At 43.3% G+C, this 17,970-nt stretch overlaps 1 protein-coding gene across 1 annotated transcript in view; it reads left to right on the top strand.

The window, feature by feature from the left end:
* The first annotated feature begins 2,705 nt into the window (after positions 1 to 2,705).
* The window catches only part of LOC111080807 (mucin-5AC), a 33,203-nt gene continuing 17,938 nt past the window's right edge, over positions 2,706 to 17,970 (top strand). The window contains exon 1 of the mRNA XM_041594077.1: positions 2,706 to 2,862. The gene's annotated coding sequence lies outside the window, so the exon portion shown is untranslated. The remainder of the gene's footprint in view (positions 2,863 to 17,970) is intronic.

Raw genomic sequence — 17,970 nt, 5'->3', positions numbered from 1 at the left:
AAGCAGAAGCAGTCGCTCACTTAATTATGTTGACGTTTATGCCGGCATCTGCCAGGCACCCCCACACACACACACACACACACACACAAGAAGCAAAAACAGAAGAACGAGAGCAGAAGAATGGGGTGAGGAGGGGCACAGCCAAAGGCTGTTGCGGAGAGAGCAGACTACGTAGAGATGCTCTCGTGCAAAGCTTTCCAAGGCACGATGGAATCTGGGAGACCGAATGTGCTCAGCGCTTTCATTTGCAAGCACGAATCCCGCACGAAATGCAGCCCATGTCCATCTCTAAACTCCAGAATCCAAAAGATCCCCAGCGGTAATCATTATTAATGATGACTTTTAGTTTACAAGCTAATTATTTGTTACTGTTACTTGGCGAGCATTCGAGTGCAAAAGAGTGCGGCTGGGGGTAGCGAGAAGTATGCTAAAAATATGGTGGGAGAGGAGCAGTAGAACCATTGAAAATTCGCGGGCTCTCGCTGATGATTCTCCAGTCCATTCCTTTCGGCGCATTCCCCTTTTGATATCGCTTTAATTAATTTATTATATCGCCTGGCACTGTGTTTTTTTTATCTCGCTTCTGTTGTGGTTTCTGCTGTTGTTTTTGATCTCTTATTAATTAAATTTTGTGTGTGTGTGTGTGTTTGTTTGCATATTGTTGTGTAATCGGACATTGTTGTGGGTGTCATCGGCGTCAGTCAATATTAATGATGAAATTGTTTGCTTTATTTGTGCCACCGATTGATCTTTCATCGTGAAGTTCAAACTTTTAAGCGGCTCTGAAATGGCCAATTAAACGTTTCGATAATTGCCAAAATGTAAAATTAAAGCCGCTTACAGATCAGCGTAGAGAAACAACAAAAATCACAAAAGAAGACAACCAAAAAAAATCATGTGAAATATGTACGAATCGGTATATCTTTAGATGTGTATATTGTATGCAAATCGAAAGCACTACCGCCCACTGTATGAAGTCTGGCGTCTATAAATTAACAGACACAATCGGCAACAGGCAAACAATGAATGGATTTGGAAATCAATTCGAAATTGGGTCACTACTCGTAGAATTGCGCAGACGCAACGGAAGCCGCATAGCGATTGATGGTCTGACTGGCGAGGAAGGTCTCGGGGTGGAACACAAAACAGAGCGGATGAGCGTGTGGTCTGTCGAGAAACATACATATGTACATATCTGATACGTGATGTGGAGCGGAAGGTACAAGTACGGGTAGTTGGGTATTTGTCAGAGAATTGCAGCAAGGGCTCCCACCTTTCCTTCTACGAAAACCCACAGAAACCCAATACCTAATCTAGTAATTATACTAATTGCATTTTTTTTGGTTAGACTCAACCTTTGGTGACTCCTACTGTATTGCCTACAATTATTTTCCCAGCTTCTATGCCAATTCCAATTCTGATGATTTCCCACTAATTTAAGCAAAATTCTATTCTTGCTCTCCATTCCATCATGCAATAATCATTATATTCCATTCTACTTCAAAATGCTAATGATGTAATGCGAGTATCTCTCGGCAAATGATGCAACTTACCTCTCTATCGTTCGTTCAATGAACTGTTATAATTTGCATGAATTAATTCTGACAAAAGGCACAAAAAGTCTTCATGACGTCTACGAGTAACTGTAATACAAAGACAATTGCAATGAAAATGATGAAATTATGTTTATTATTTGTTTTGATTTTGTTGTTGTTGTTGTCAATTACGCAAACCAACGAAAATAACAAAAATAAAAGGCATTAAAATAGCAACAATATATCTGCGAAAAATGTGCGTGGGAATTCGTGAGTGCGAAAATTCCAAAAAAATATTACAAAATTTACAACAATGCGAATGAGAGACAATGCAAAAGATGACGACAAATTAGATGCAGAAAATAGAGGGGGGAAAATTAAATAAAAATGCAATTAAAATGCACAGCAACTACATTGTGCAGTGGGTGGGGGGAGGGGAGCGGTGATGAAGAGGTCGCTCAGCACTCACGTTGGGAATAATTAAAACAATTTTATCCGTGTGTGTGTGTGACACAAAACAAAAGCGAAAGTGTTGAAATATTTATGCAGAAAATGCACAGAAAAAGTGAGCAAAAGCAGTGGCAGAGCAACAACACGTGAGCGAGAGAGAGAAGCAGAGCAAAAGGTAGCTAACGACAAGTGTCTCCCAGTAATAATAATAGCAACAACAACAACAACATCAGCAACCATAACTAGGGAGCGAAACAACAACAAGGGAGGGGGAAGAGATAAGCAAAACAAAAACAGAAAAAAAGACAACGAAAGCAAAAGCAAAGTCGAATTTTAATTCGAATTTTTAATATCACGACGAACGACAAGTTGTAGTGCGACTGCATGTGTACGTGCGAGGGTGGGTTGAATAGTTGTTGGGAATAGGAAAATAAGTCTAGGATTAAACCAAAATTTCTCTTTGTTGAATCCTTATATAAAATTAAATCTGCTCTGAACTGTATCCCAAGTCTAAATTTTGCAATGTAAATTCTTCATTTTGGGTTGAAAAAAAGTCGTCAAAAGTAAAGGTAATTTCAAAAGTTTCCTTTTGCCCCTCGTCATGTGCATTTGTATTTTAAACGATGCACGAAATGTGTGACTAATTTTGCAGTTTTTTTTGTTTGCTGTTGCTTTTGTTGTTTCTGCCATTGTTGAGCTGGTTGAGGCAGCTACTGTCGTTGGTGTTGCCTGGACTGTGGCTGCCGCTGCTGCTGCTGCTGCTGCTGCAGTTGTTACTATGCATCACGACGCATGCGCCACCACCACTGCTGGCGTCATTTGGCCAAATGTCTGCCGAGCGTCTGCCTCTAGCCTGCTGTACTGCTGCCTTTTGAAGGTAATTAAAATGGAAATTGCATTCACAGTTGTTGTTGTTGTTTTTGCTGTTGCTGTTGGGCGAGACGTGGGCATGGTAGGAGGGTTGGGAGTGTGCCACGTCCGTTGCCTCGGATAAATGCGCTAATAACTTTATTCAGTTGTTGTCACTGTGTTGTTTGCCATAGTGGTTGCTTTTGTTGTTAATGTTAATGCTGCTGCTGCTGCTGCTGCTGTAACTGCTGGCATTGCAACATTTTGGCTTAGATGGCTATCAGCAGAAGCCACCAGCAACAGTAGCAAGAGACAATCGCACGGAAATGGCCAATGATGTTGTTACCAATTTCGTTGTTTCTTTAGTGCTCTCTGAATTGTTGTTACCCGATTTTAGATACTCTCTATCATGATTTGGCTTTTGCAGTTTCCACTCAAGAAAATGGATCTTTAATTTCGAAGACATTTCACAGCTTAGATTGAGCTGAAAGGGTATCTGAAGCTTCGCCTTTAGAAGACACCCTTTCTTCCGCCCTTTTTAAATGCATTTGGCCAAGTCTTTTGACGGATTCATGCGTGTGAAGGGCAAACAAAGCGAATCGCTTATCTAAGACGCAGACGGAAAGATGGCCAACAGGAAAGAAAAAAACCTTAATTTTCACAGAGCTTTAATTTAATTTTCATGTGGTCATAAAAAAAGTGGAATTGTGATGTGAAGTAGGGGGAAAAGAGTGTAGGGGTATATTCAGGGGAAGAGTGTTAAGTGTAGGGAAGAGTGGAGAGACATGTTTTTCGGCATCAACTTGAGCTAAAACAGATTGCGGTCAATTTGTGATTTTTGGAACGGTTTTTCTGTGTGTGTGTGTGTTTTTTTTTGCGTGCGTCTCTTTGTGGCGGCCCATAGTAGACATCGTCATATCGTAATTTTTATGGGCGTTACGGCACTTGAAAAGTGCAAATCGAAATGTGAATTAGTGTTAACCTTAATTTACATGTTCGTTTGGAGTTGGTTAATGGGGGGGACCTTATGCAACCCCAACGATTTGGGTCAAGGCATGGCTTGATGGGAAATTGAGCAGAAACTAGAGCTCTCATACTGGGATTATCTTTTGATGTGGATTGGAACCCAAAGATAGATAGATAAATCGTTTCAGATATGAACTTGGACATATAACCTTTCGCTGTTCTTTTTTTGTATGTGAAACATTTTAGAGCTTCTGTCAACCCACAATCATTGTTGAACCCCTCCGCCAAAACACATGTAAAGCTGTGGTAATCTCTCGCCCCCAATTAGCCAAAGACACCCGGCCCCTGTTGAGGGCAAGAAACAATTTGTATATTATTTATTAATAAACATAAAAATAGCAGCAGGAGCAGAGAGGGGTATAACAGCGATAATGCTGCCATAACAAATACAAAAGTCAGTGGAATGCCAATTAAAATTCAAGCCACATCGCCGCTTAATGTCATAATTATTAGCCAACTAAAGAGATTTACGTATTTTGTTTCATAAAAGTTTTGGCCCGGTCTGTCGCCTCTCACTCTCTCTCTCTCTCTCTCTCTCTCTGTTGCCTGTTTTTGTGCGTGTTGGCCAGAGGAAAAAAATGTGTGGCCCGTCTGCCATCGATTATGCAGGAACAGGAAATGGCACGCAGTGGTGGCAACAGAAGGTTTTGGTGGAGCGGGCCCGGGTCGTGGAGTGCTCCGTTAGCCAGACAGTTGACACGTCAACTTCTCGGCGTGTTAACGAACAAATCTATCTTGTGGTCATAGAAAAAAATGGCCATAATTAAAGCATCACATGCCAAACAGTCACCCAACCAACCAACCAACCCAACAGTCACGTAACAGAAATAGCATCAACAGCATTTAATTTGCGCATATTAGCCCCTCACATTAATGTGGCAAAAATTAATATTATTGAAAAAAGAAAGCCAGCAGCAAAAAATATAAATAAAAAATTGTGGCTAACAATTGATGGAATATCATCGCTGTGTGGATTCAATTAATCAATTGCTAAAAATGTTGTTAAAAGTCAACTTTGTGCAAAAAAAAAGAAGAATTTATAAATTATTCATTTTTTATTTCATAATCATTATACGATCCGTGATGGGAGATAGATGGAAAGATATATGTACATATGTACGTATAAATAGATGGATAGATATCCCTACAGATAAATGGTTTGACAGATAGAGAGATAGATGGATAGATAGACAGATGGTTCGATTATTTATGGATAAATAATAATAAAAATTCAGTTAAATATTTTCACAGGAGTTTTCCCTCGACTGGTTGGCCTACTTTTGAGCGCTTAAACAGTTTTCTGTGCGTGCTTTAAATTCACTTAAATTTATTATTTAAGTGAAGAGAATGCATGTTTTGGGCGTGGATCTGTTCGGGTAATCTGTTGCCAGGAAGCCACCTGTCCTGAGCATTGACCCGAGGTTTATTATGCTGCTCTTCGCTCTCTGTCTGCCTCTGTCCATAGCAGACAGAGAGTTGCTATGGAAATTTAATCAAATGAAAGCTAGAGGCAATTATCCTTTAAATACAATTAATTAATCACGCAAACAAACACACACACAAATGCACGCACGCAGCAGGATAAACACACACACACACACACATACACACACCATATGCCCCCAAACGGTATTTACACATACAACTACATTTTGTTATTTCAAGCGTAAAGTGCGACGATTTTTCCCCGTATTCCGTGTCCCATGTCCCATGTCCTGTGTGTGTCCTGCTGCCCGGCCATATTAACATATCCTCTGTGTTTAAGTTACGCATAAAATTATATCCTGATTGAATTGCCCAAGCACCGAGTGCCAGCAGTATATACTGCCTCCCTCACACATAAAATATGCGATTTTCAATAAAGTTGCCATCAGAATTTGTGCTGTGTGGCATTCAACCAACGAATAGCTTCGTCCAGCAACGGCCCCATCCTTCTCCTCCTCCATTGTGTGTGTGTGTGTGTGTGTGGGCGAGGACGAGGAGCCGGCACCAGGCTGTAGGCACCAGAATCCTTGGCGTTAAAATGCGCACCCACGCACATAAATCACGTGCGTGAAAGGAGGGGAAGGAGTGGAAGGCCTCGGTGGCAAACAGGAAATCACCAGAAGCAGATTTTTGTTTTTGTTGCCTTTTTTTCGCGTTGCTGCCACGTACTCCCGTATATGAGTTAACGGCCTATCGGCTGCACTGCATCCGCTTGGACATGGTGCTGGCTCTGACTCTGGCTATTGTTCGGTTCGCGTTCTCCCCAACCCATTCGCTACCCATTCGCGTTGGCGTTACCCCATTGCTATTGTTGCTGCCGCACACACGTGTCAATGGCAGTGGAGAGCGGGCACATTTTCACTGTCGTGTTTAATTAGAGTCTAAGCCCTGAAGGTGCATTGGCATCGTCATCATCGCAGGCCCGCACCTGCCACTAGCCACCTGTCCACCATTCCAGCCACCTGTCCCACCATTTCGACACTGTGCTGTAGCCCTTGGAAACCCCTTCAATAACCATCCTAATGCCAGATGTCCGCTGCTCGCTTTAAGCTTAACTGTTTGGCGAAACTCTTCACCCGAAGGAGGAGACTGCACGGAATGGTGTTTGCTGTTTTGTTGGTGGAAAACTTTTAAGGTATGAAAATTGGTTGCCATTGAATGTTGCATACTTTTTATGGGCAGTAAATGAAAGATTGAAGTGTAGTGAAATATGGAATGAATGGATATATGTATAGGGTTTTGTAACAGAGGGTTTCTGCATGGGATTAGTCCCAATTAATGATAATTATAGGAAGAATCTCTAAATCTAATACTGTATTCAGTCTAACTAACTCTTAATATCTTCAAGTGTGTCCTGCTTCTGTTTTATCTTCCTTGAGGGTCAGTATTTCTTAAATTTATGCCATGTCTTGGCATTTTTTTGGCAACGCCTACAACTTGCACCCTGGACACGTGATGATTTGTACCTAACAATTAAGCGAGTGCTGCTCCTGTCCGTTCTTTACCCTCCAAGCTTTTCGCTCTCCCCGACCCCACTGATTTTTCTACACTCTTCACTAAATGATTTAACAATATTCCCCCCCCCCCCATTGCGTGCCGCACAATTATTATTTAGTTGAAACACAAATGTGCATAACCGCTGGATAGCTGATGGCTAGATGGCTGTTGGGGGAGTGCATATATTAAATATGGAAATATGGAAAACATGGAAAATAAAAATGGAAAACTGAACAACAAATTGGGCGATTTGTTTGGCCAAACGCCTCGTTTGTTGCTCATACGCCGCCCCCAGGGTAGGGCATTTCTGTGCATTTCGCCAACTTTAAAGTGCAATTGTTTTCGCTTTCATTTTCGCTTCTTTTTTTGTTTTTTGTTTTTTTTTTTGTTTGTTTGTTTATGGTTTATTCTTGCCTACGTCGCCTAACCTCTTCACTTTTGGCATTTGTTCTTGTGGCCGGGAATGGCCCTGCAGCGATTGCACATTTCTTATCATCTAAAGCCCATAAACGTCCGACGGCTGCTCCTCTGATGGCTCTGATGGGCCTAGTCGAGAGCGTTTATGGCCGCTTAAAGTGGTGGAAGGCAGGAAGAGCTGAGAAGCGCAGGCACATAGCGATCCCAGAGTTAGCTCTGCCAATGTTTTGACATTGCGACAGGGACAGGGCCATAGAACGACTCGCATGTCGCCCTGTCATATGCGCAAATTAGTCGTTAGTCGAGCTTTGGGGCCTACAACAGATGGAGTCTGGAGTGGGGGGGGTGAATTGGAGTTTGGGTGGAGTGGAGTGAGGCGCTGCTCTACGCGAGTTTAATGACTTTGGCGTTAGACGGAGACGATGTCGGGGCCATCGGCTGCTGCCTGCCTGCCTGCTGCCTGATGAGGCGCATGATAATGGCCTATGATGGCCGCGTTCTTGTCAAAGTCGTGAACGTTGGGGAGGGGGCAAGCAACGGCATCCACAAACTGCAACTGGAGTCGCTGCCACTCCACTGCACATGGAGCATGGAGCGCACACAGACATTGGAGTGGAAGACAGTTCCGGGGCATAGCACTGTGCACTGTACATAAATATAACCATAATTAGCATGTCGCTGGCTTTTGAGCTCTCTTCTTGACTCTTGCAACTCTCATGTCTTTGTGTGTGTGTGTGTGTGTGTGCAGCATATTGTCAACGAGCTTATGGGTTCCTTGACTTGCACTACGGAGTCACCTTGCAACTGGCGGTTTGAGTTCATTTGATTTCCATTTGCCATTTTCCCAGCGATTCCTCAGTGTTTCCCGCTTTCCGATTTGTGTGTGTGTGTGTGTGCTCGTGCGTGCGTGCAACAGCCTAACCTTTCCGCACCCCTGCCCCTGATGTATCTGATGTATCTGCAGCAAGAAATATGCAATCATCGGTCTTGGGGCAATACACAGAACGGTAAAGTATCTTTGGAGTGCTTTATGGTTCTTCATCTCAATGCATCTTTCCATTTGAATTCCGTTTCTCAGTTTTGCCGCTTAATTATGCAACTTTGAAGATTCAAAGAGAAAAAAAGATACAGAGATTCAGAGAGAGAGAGAGAGAGAGAGGGAGAGGAAGAGGAAGAGAGAGAGGAAGTCATAGAGCTCTCCTAATGAAACTCCTTAGCTGAAAAGCCAAAATGCCTGGCAAAGGCAAAATGTTAATTGCTAATGCCTCAAATTACGCGCTTAACATGCGGCAGATCAAACGAGTGGCATTGGGGCTACAAATTGGCGAAATACTAGAGTGGATAGGCAGAGGAAACTACCAGAAATTGAAAGCAGAAGCAAAGAAATTGTTGCGATAAGGATTAGACTTTAATGAGGTTAAGAAAAGATTTTGGAATTGACTTGAAAAGAAATGGCAAGGTTGGCATACTCGTAAAATAAAGATGATAAATTCCTAAGGGAATAAATCTGCAAAGAGAGGAAAATTTGCCATATAGGTGTAGAGAGTAAGATGCTTCTGAAGACTCTATAATCAATAATATAACTAAGTTTCTAGCTCTCTTTTCATTCCAAAAGGGGAGTTCTCGAGGCGCAGCAGAAGAGAGATCGCTCTCTAGCAACTCTCTGCAACTGTTTCAAAAGCTTTGACTACCAAAAAATACTCTGAATGATTTACGATTAGTTTCCCCATTCCTTTCAACCATATCTTGATTGATTTCTATAGATTTTGCAATCAATTTTCAATCGAAATGCACGCCAAATGCCAGCAGAGATCTTCCTCATTCCAAATGTCCATTCATTCGTGTCTGGCAATCGTTTGCATAATCCGATCCATCTAACCGACCTGTATCCTCTATAGATCTTGCATACGTAATGATGATGATGGTAATGGTAACATTTTGCAGCTCTAATTGACATGGATCTCTGGATCTGCTCCTCCTACTGCCAGCAGACAGACCCACTTTGGCTGCACTTTCTTTTGGCCAAAATCGAAACGAAACCAAATCCAAACCGAATCTCGTCTGTAATTGTTGTTGTGGTGTGTGGTGTGGTGTATCTGTAACTTTGTTGCAGTTGCAGTTTCACTTTCTATGATGGCGCGACACTTGCTGTTGCTGCTGCTGCTGCTGCAGGCGCTGCCGCTGCCGTTGATGCTGTGGAAAGTGCAGCAGTTTTTCGCCTTTCGGCTTGAAGTGTCGTTAACCCAATTTGAAAGCATTTGGCCAGGAGACGACGACGCTAACGCTAACGCTGACGCTGTCGTCATGCAAATGCAATGCCAGCGCGCAGCGACAACAACTTTTGCTTTCGCTTGAAAGGAAACCAGTTCAAAAGTTTGCTAACATTTAAGAGTCGATTGCAGCATCCAGTGAGGAGAGACGATGCAGGCACCGATCCTCATATGGCTCCTAGTCCTCCTTGGCCTCCTTGGGGGCACTTAAGGATAGCCTACCCATGGCAGCAATTAAGTTGATAATTTTATCATAAACTTTTGAATTTCTCCTGGACCCTGGCTGCTCTCAAACTTGGCAGCCATACCCGTAATTGCAGCTCTGGGATGCCTACCAGGACCTACTCAAATGCTGCAGGAACCGCATGCAATTTTGTTACAAATTGTTTACTGCAATTTGTCTTGGCCAAATATTTGCAGCCAGCACACACACACGCGGCAGAGGGAAATGTTTTGGAAAAATAGAAAAATATTAAATGCCAGAAGACATCATCGAAAAATGGCTTTGTCGCTTTTCTCCCTCTCCCTCTCTGTTTTTGGGAACAATTAGAGATTTGGTTGGCTGTCACTTTGGTCTAGACTTGGTCATAAATTATGCAGGCCAGGGCAGGCAAAGCCAGGCCAGGCCAAAAGCAACAGCTTGCTCTGGACGAGGCCAAAGCTCTTAGGCAGCAATTTTTCTTCTCTCTGAAAATTCTGAAAGTTGTGTGTGTGGGTGTGTGTGTGTGTGTGTGCCTGCTGCTCCTGGGGGCCACTTGAATGTTGAATCAGTTGCAATTTGCATGTGGCGGGGCAGAACCCGAACCCGGACTCCGCCTCCGCCACTTGACCAAGTTGGCCACCCCCCAGGAAAATGCGTTAAGAGTGGCCATTGGATCCATAATCATTCTCTGGCTCTTCAAAGAGAGCAAGAGTGAGAGCGAGAGAGAGGGGCATAGGGATATCCTCATGAACTTTGAATCGACTGCAACTTTTGGTCTAGATTCGATTTCCAGCTTGTTGGACAAGTTAATGGCTTTGGGGCTAACACAAGGGTATCCACACTTTCGATCCACACTCGATGCTCGATGCAGGGAAAAGTTTGGGGTTTTTCGTATTTGGGTGGTGTGGGAGTTTTGAGTTTCCAGCTACTAGTATATTTAAATTCTTTCTGTGGACTGCAGGTGCGCACCGGCGGCAGCAGCAGCAGCACTTAAAGTGTGCAGCAGCAGCAGCAGCAGGATGGCAATTTCAACATGAAAAACCCGGCCAAAAGTGTAAAATAAATTGGCAAATATATGCGGGAATATCGGGTATGAAAAGCCAAATGAAATTGATATGCTATTGATGTGGGCGAAAGCAGGAGAAGATGGTGGGTGGAGGGAGGGAGGGAGGAGTGGGTATGGCTGTTAGCATTTTGTGAGTTGATTTTTGCCAATTTGTGTATGTGTATGCGGCAGCTGAGAACATGTTGCAACAAAATATTTAAATATGCCAGAAAGCGGACGGACAAGAGGGTAGTGAGAGTCGAGTGCTCTCTCTACTAACGAGGAAGAGGGCCATGGAAAGGTATTTTCCTACATCTCAGACCTATGCCTTTATGGCAGCAGCTTTTCATGTGCTTGTATGAAAGATACATATTGTACATGTAAGAAACATAGATACATACATACACATATACATATGCACAACATTTTTAATGTCAAAAAGTCGGATATTGACTGGAGCCATATTGCTGCTGCTGCCTCTTGGCCAATAAATTCTGTCTCAATCAATATATGGGATAGAGTGGCAGGAGTGGCAGAACAGAAGAGGGGAGAGAGAGAGAGAGGTTGCAGCAGGCAGATACACGCTGTGCATTAGATAAATTCTTCCAGCAATTTTCAATGGATACACAAACTGACAGTTAAACTGGCTTTTTGCTGGAGTCTGTGCTGTGCTGTGTGGAGTCGGAGTTTCCCAGCACAAAAATGTACACAAATACGAGGTTTCCTTCTGCTTCTGCTGCTGCTGCTGCTGCTGCAGTCGCTGTTGCAGTCACGCGGCGGCCCCCTGTCAAAGAACGTATCTTATCTTCATTTGCAGAGAGAATTCCCAGTTGTTGCAGCATCCGCAGCCCCCTCTTTGTTCTCTCTCTCTCTCCGTGCTCTGTGCTCTCCTTCGTTGGCATTCCTGACGTTTTCTATTAGCCAAGCGCGCGCTCTTTGTAGCCTGTCCAAAATCATTTGGGCTATTTAACTTTTAAGACTAATTAATTACGAAACGACGAAATGAGCAATGTCCGAGAGCTGGTGCTTGCTGCTGGGATTTCAGTGTTAGGTTTTTCCCATTTTCTTTGGTGGCCAAGACTCGGACTCGGACTTCGCTTCGTTTTAATTACTTGGTCTCTCTCTCTGGCAGAGGCCTCTGGTCTGGTCTGGTCTGGCGCCTCGAGTGGCCACCACCACCACCACCATCCGTGGCACATCGACATCGATGTCGACTTTTGGTCAGCTGATGGCTTCATGCGGTTAAAAGTTAAGCTCCGTCCCTGTCCGGCTACGCTTCTAACTAGCCATGGCCCATCTCTGGCACCATCTCTCTTCATCTTCATCTCCATCTCCATTTCCATTTCCATCAGCATTTCCATTGCCATGTAATTGACGCCACCGTTGCCAGGGCGCTTGCTCCTCCTCCATCTCTCTTGTGTGGAAGCGAGAGACATTTTGCTCCATCTCTTTTCTTGAGTTCATGAACTTTGCTGCCTCTTCATGTTCTTTTTTTTGTTCTTAAATGTTATTTCACTTTAAGTGTTTCTTTTCGGTAGCCGAAAACATTTATGTGAATTAAAGCCGAAGAAGATCAAGATTTATTTTAGTTTAAATTTTATGTTTTAATGGGGATACGCGACATAGATCTAAAGATGAATAGAGTCCGGAAACCGGACGAACAAGTATTTGTAAATACTAAGAATATAAAGCTTTAAATTCGGTTGAATATACAATATATAAATTGTATTCCAAAGATTAGATCATTTGATTAATTGTTTAATTTCGAACTTTGGCTAATTTTGAATGTTTTTATACACCCTAAGAGGTATTGGCGGGTATTTTGAATTTCGCTCATCCGAAACACAGAAATGGAATATTGAAATTATATAGAATTTATTTTAAATCAGCATACGAGAAATATGTAGAAGAAAGGGAAGGGTATCTTAAGTCCGTAGGAATAATCAAAAGTAAGACAAAAACGAGGAGTAAAGCTCATTTAAATAAAGATCAACAGATAAGATAATTGTGACTGTCGCCCAAGAATGCTCCGAATTCATAATAATACCTTTTAAGCCCAACAGTCTTCAAACTGTTGAAATTTAATCAGAAAATCATATCTTCAATCGCCGAAATACCAGAATTCCATTCTAAAACCCATCTTTGGTGTTCTTTGATCGAGTGATTTTTCTAAACCCGTTTTTCTTTAAACCGTAAGTTACAGTACTTTATCGATGCCGCCCCCCCGCTGCTGCTGCTGTGTTCTGCTGCTATTTTTGGCTGGCGACTCGACTGCATTGTTGTTCAAGTTGTTTTTGTTTTGTTTGGGTGTCTTTCGTTTTGTAGCTTTTGTTGTTGTCATTTTTAAGACGCTGCTAATTTATTTGGTTGTTAATTAAAAATCAACGATCATGAAGCCCGATGACGCCTGCCGACTGCCGTCTGCTTGCCGCCCGATGTTGATGCCTCCAATTGATAGATTGAGAGATTGAGAGGCATTCAACTTGAACTCGGCTATTAGGCAAACGAGATTTTTTTGGGACTGGTTGTTGCCGCTGCCGCTGCTGCTGCTGCAATTTACAGTTGTTCGACAACTCCAACAAACCCGCCTGCTCCATTACCCCTTCCCACCCGTCTCATCGATTGCTGAAAGCCAACGAACGACGTCAACTACCAAAAACAACAACAACATCATAACTTGGCCAAAAAAAACAATCAATATAACAAAAAACAACAGCTAAAAGCCAACCGGCTTAGGCTCAGGTAACGCACAGTGACCGCTACAGCTCTCACTGCCCCAGCACCGCCCCACCTATTGCTGTAGCTTCTGCTGGTGCTCTTCCTCCTCCTCCTGTTGCGTCCCCCCCCCACTCTGCTTCTTGATGAAAATTTGCACATAAAATGGCGTCGATTAGCGTTAATCAATTTGCCAAGTCCGTTGTCCCCTTCCGAACTCCGTCTTGTGTTGTTGCTTCATATTCTCGGACACTGATCGTAAAAGTGGCACAAGGTCTGGTATTTTTTTTTTTTTTTGGGTTTTTGCTGTTATTGCATGCCCGTATATCTGCCAGATACAGATACATTAACGATCAGATGTATCTTATAACGCACAAACACACATGCGTACAAAAGTGTAACGGCCAAAAGCGGATCAACTACTTTTGCGCTGGCGTGTTAATGAAAAATGCGTTGGCCCGAAGCAGCAGCAGAGGTACCAGTAGAGTAGGTGGGGGTGGCAGACATGTAAAGGAGAGAGGAGTGAATGGAGTCTGTAGGAGTTTGGGGGAGAGACAGAGACGGCGACGGCGACAGAGCCAAAAGCCCCAACGGAGTTCATCAACTGAGGAGAGGAAAAAACCTTGTCGCCACAACGAAACGTGTTCCAGTCCCGAAGCTGGGGGTAATGCGCGGGAACTAGTCTACTCCAGAGACATCCCCCCCTGTACTCCCCTCTTTACGCGTGATTCCCCTACACATATTTTGGCCACGCACGAAAGTTGTTATCGCTGCCACAGTTAGAGGCACGACGATGGTGGCACAAGTCCGTGTCTGCCACTGACTGAGATGTGCTACACTCAGGAAAAATAGATTATGGTTTTTTGAAGAATTATTCAAAGTGATCAATCAGATAGTTTTTAGACCTCTGGAGATATAAAGTCGTAGTGCGAGTATTAGTAGAAATAATATTAATAGAAATAATTTTGTGATATAATTTTTTGATATTTTTTTTCCCGTGTAAAAGTAGGAGCTGTAGCTCTAACAAATTTGTGACAGAAGAAAGAGCATCGTCATGACTCTATAGGTCAGTGGATGTCCTATCCTCCCTACCCCCACATGGGCCCCCTTCAGAGGCATTAAAGTGTGCTAAGGAAAACGTTTTTATTTTGTTTTTCTTTTTCTGGCTTCATTTAGGTACATTTTGATGTGGTGGTTTCCTCATCGTGTTGTGTCGCCTAGCGCTTAATGTTTGCTTTTAATTATCAAATCATCACATGATCATTACATGGCCGACAATGCAACAATCATTGGCATCATCGTAATGAATATTATGATGTTTGCTGGCTGCCGCCATTCCTTGAGGCCATTTAATTTCACAATTCATTTGTACGAATTTTTGCATATTTACACAGCATTTCTCGACTTTTCGAGAAGAGTAAATAATAAATATCTTTGTTTATTATTGAAAGCTGCCTTCCAAAGGAGTGAAATTTATGAAGAGCAAAGTGTGACTGTATTTGTTCTTATTTGTGATTCATTTTGAACAGAAATACATTTTGTTTGCTTGAGCTTTTAGATGGAAAAGTTTATTAAATTTGACTAAATTTGGTTCCTCTTGAAATGGTTTTCGTTTTGAATTTTTTCTGTTACCAAATTGATTTTCTATAATAATTCTTCACCCTCTTTCCTGTTCCACATTAACAACCAAATTGAACACTTTGTTTTGGGCTCCAATTCGAATCGTGGCAGCCCTTTAGGTCGATAAATCAGGCAGTGAAGTATTTCATTGTTATCGCGGTGATGCGCCAACCCATCCTGAAATCCGAATGGTTTCCGCTCAAACTTCCTTTCACCTTTCGGATTCAATTAACTGCAGCGCCAAATGGCCCAGAGACAATCTAACCAAAAAAAAATTCGTTAAGCAAATTGAAAAGCGTGGGAGATGTTGTTACTCTGATCCCCGCTTCCTTCCCATCGCCGCTTATCCCCCCCACCACCACCACTGCGACAGCAAATATTTGCCATCAACATTTTTGCACGCTAATTTCCTCGGCAAATTTTGGGTATCTGACATCACGCGCTCAACGCATAAAGAGTGGGGGAGAAGGAAGCAAATAAAAGGGGGAGTGGGTGAAAGAGGGAGAGCAAAGATAGATATTTTAAAATGTAATAAAAATTAGAAAGGACTGAGAGATACAGGGATCGAAACGTGAAATACCCTTACAGATGAATCATTGGGATTTCGTTTTTTTAACAGAATGGGATAGGATACCGGATATAAATGTGGAATAAGTAGAGTAGTCCCCTTGCTAACATCTTGTGGAAATAACAATACCCTCTAAAAGCAAGTGTATCCAAAAAAGAGACCATAAAACTGTTGCAGTTCAGTAGACACAGTGGGTGGGGGGAAAAGAAAAAAGAGGAGCTCTGAAATTTCGTCACATATTTTTGCGTAAATTGCCGGAAAATCGCAAATCATTCAAGATAAACATCCAGAAGTCAAGAAATGAACAGAAGCCAAGAGGAGAGTGTGGAGTAGGGCTAGAGATGCAGGGTAAGGGAAAGGGAGTGCAAAAGATGGGCTAACAGAAGAAGACAGCCCAGTCAGACTGAGAGAGAGAGAAGCCAACCGCGGAAGCAAATATCGAACAATGTTAAGCAAACACTCACTCAAACAGACAGACAGACACACACACACATTCACAGAAATTCGGCAAAGTGTCAGTGTGTGTGTGGGCAAAGCCGAAAGGCAGGCAAAAGAAAAAAGCCGAGCAGGCTTTCTAGCAGGCAGCGGCTGTGGGGGAGGCAGATCAAACAGACAAAACGTCTGGCGGCGACAGAGCGGCGTAGGCAGAGGCGGCTCGGCTCAGTACTGCGGTCGCTGCCTGTCGACGCCGCCGTCGATGCCAATAAAAACGGGATCAGAGTGGGAGATGGAAGGGAGAAGCGCTGCTTCGATTAGAAGAGAGAGAGAGAGAGTGGGAGAGGAGTGCAACATTGAAGGTACAGGAAGCGCTGTCCATAGTAGAAGAGTGCAATGGTAATAGAGTCTGCGAGGGAAAGGGAGAAGAGTGCAATGGAGCTAAAGTCAGTGAGGGAGAGGAAGAAGAGTGCAATTGGTGCTGTCAATAGAAGAGGAGGTTGGGGGTAAACGAAGAAGAGTTCACTGGAGCTACGGAAGCTGCCGCAGAGATAGCGAAAGGGAGAGTGCAAACGTTTTCGTAACGCTTGAATTGTCAGCAAAGAGATGGGGGGTGGGGGGACTCTGAGAGGCCACCAAAACTCAGTGCAACAAGCAGTGCAATGCCGTGCCTCGCGACTCTACCGCTTTCAACGCATAGCCAATTCAGTGTAGGAGACGCAGTGGGTAACGGGGCGCACAGAACACACCCAACATTAGGTATCCCTCCATGCATAACTCCCGGGCCAGAATCTGTCGTTTATAAATATTTATAAAGCTAACTGAAAGGCAGATTATGCTTTTATCCTTGAGTGACTCCAAGAACAAGACCCCCGACCCGACGACGACCGTGCAGCTAGCTGGCAGCTTAGATTTTGCGTGATTTTTCTGCGATTTTTCACAGTGATTTTATCTGGTTTCATTTGAAGACTTTGAGCATACAGTAAGGGGTCGCTGAAAAGAACAAACTTTTCATTCCTTATTTCTGTTTAGTCTCGGGACTCTCTTAAGCCCATATTCGATGAAAAATCCTTGTAATTAAAGCAGGAAATATTTCCCACATTTTAAATGGAAAGTTCTTGAATACCAGGCATAATAGGGCTGTGAAACTCGAGCTCGAAACTATCTTTAGTTCGAGTTACAACCACACTACAGTTCAGGATTTTTGCATGGGATTAAGTTGCACTGAAGCGTGAATGTTCGCTCATGAGAGATTTCCCTGTCAACGATTCTTTTTGTTTCGCCATCACCAATATCGACTTGCAGCGCAGCGCAGCGCAGCGCGTATCTAATCAATTTCGAACAATATTTGGGCAGCCGTTGCTCCACCTTGAACTGGAGATTGAGACCGAGATTGGGGCCCCAGATTGAGGCTGAGATTGAGCCCGAGTTTGAGCTTGTAATTTGTATTTAGTCGCAGCTGCTAGCTCCTTCGCTCTCCAGCTGCTCCCCGGCACGCCCGCTCCTTTCCAGCTCACTTCACTTGAATTGAGATCCTGAGCAGAGCAGAGCGGATGGCATGGCTTTGGCGGCTGCTCTTTAGTTCCTGATGCTGACTTGCGCCATTAAATTGAATTTAGTTTGATTGCATTTGATTGTAGCTTATCAGAGAGGGAGCCAAGGCACAGAGATTTATGCTTCGTTAACTTTTTAGTGCAATTGTAGCGAAAAAGAGAGAAAAAGCAAAAGAGCTACAGAGAGAGAGAGAGAGAGAGAGAGAGAGAGAGAGAATGGGTGAAACGCGTCTGAAACTGGGAACCGGGATGTGGCTATGGCTGGGATGAGGAGGAGCATTTGCATAAGGCTTCACAAATTTT

The sequence above is a fragment of the Drosophila obscura genome, unplaced genomic scaffold (assembly GCF_018151105.1).
Source record: "Drosophila obscura isolate BZ-5 IFL unplaced genomic scaffold, ASM1815110v1 contig_208, whole genome shotgun sequence".
NCBI classification, from domain to species: Eukaryota; Metazoa; Arthropoda; class Insecta; order Diptera; family Drosophilidae; genus Drosophila; species Drosophila obscura.
Note: the sequence above shows the minus strand (reverse complement) of the source record. Positions and strands in the feature narration are given on the sequence as shown.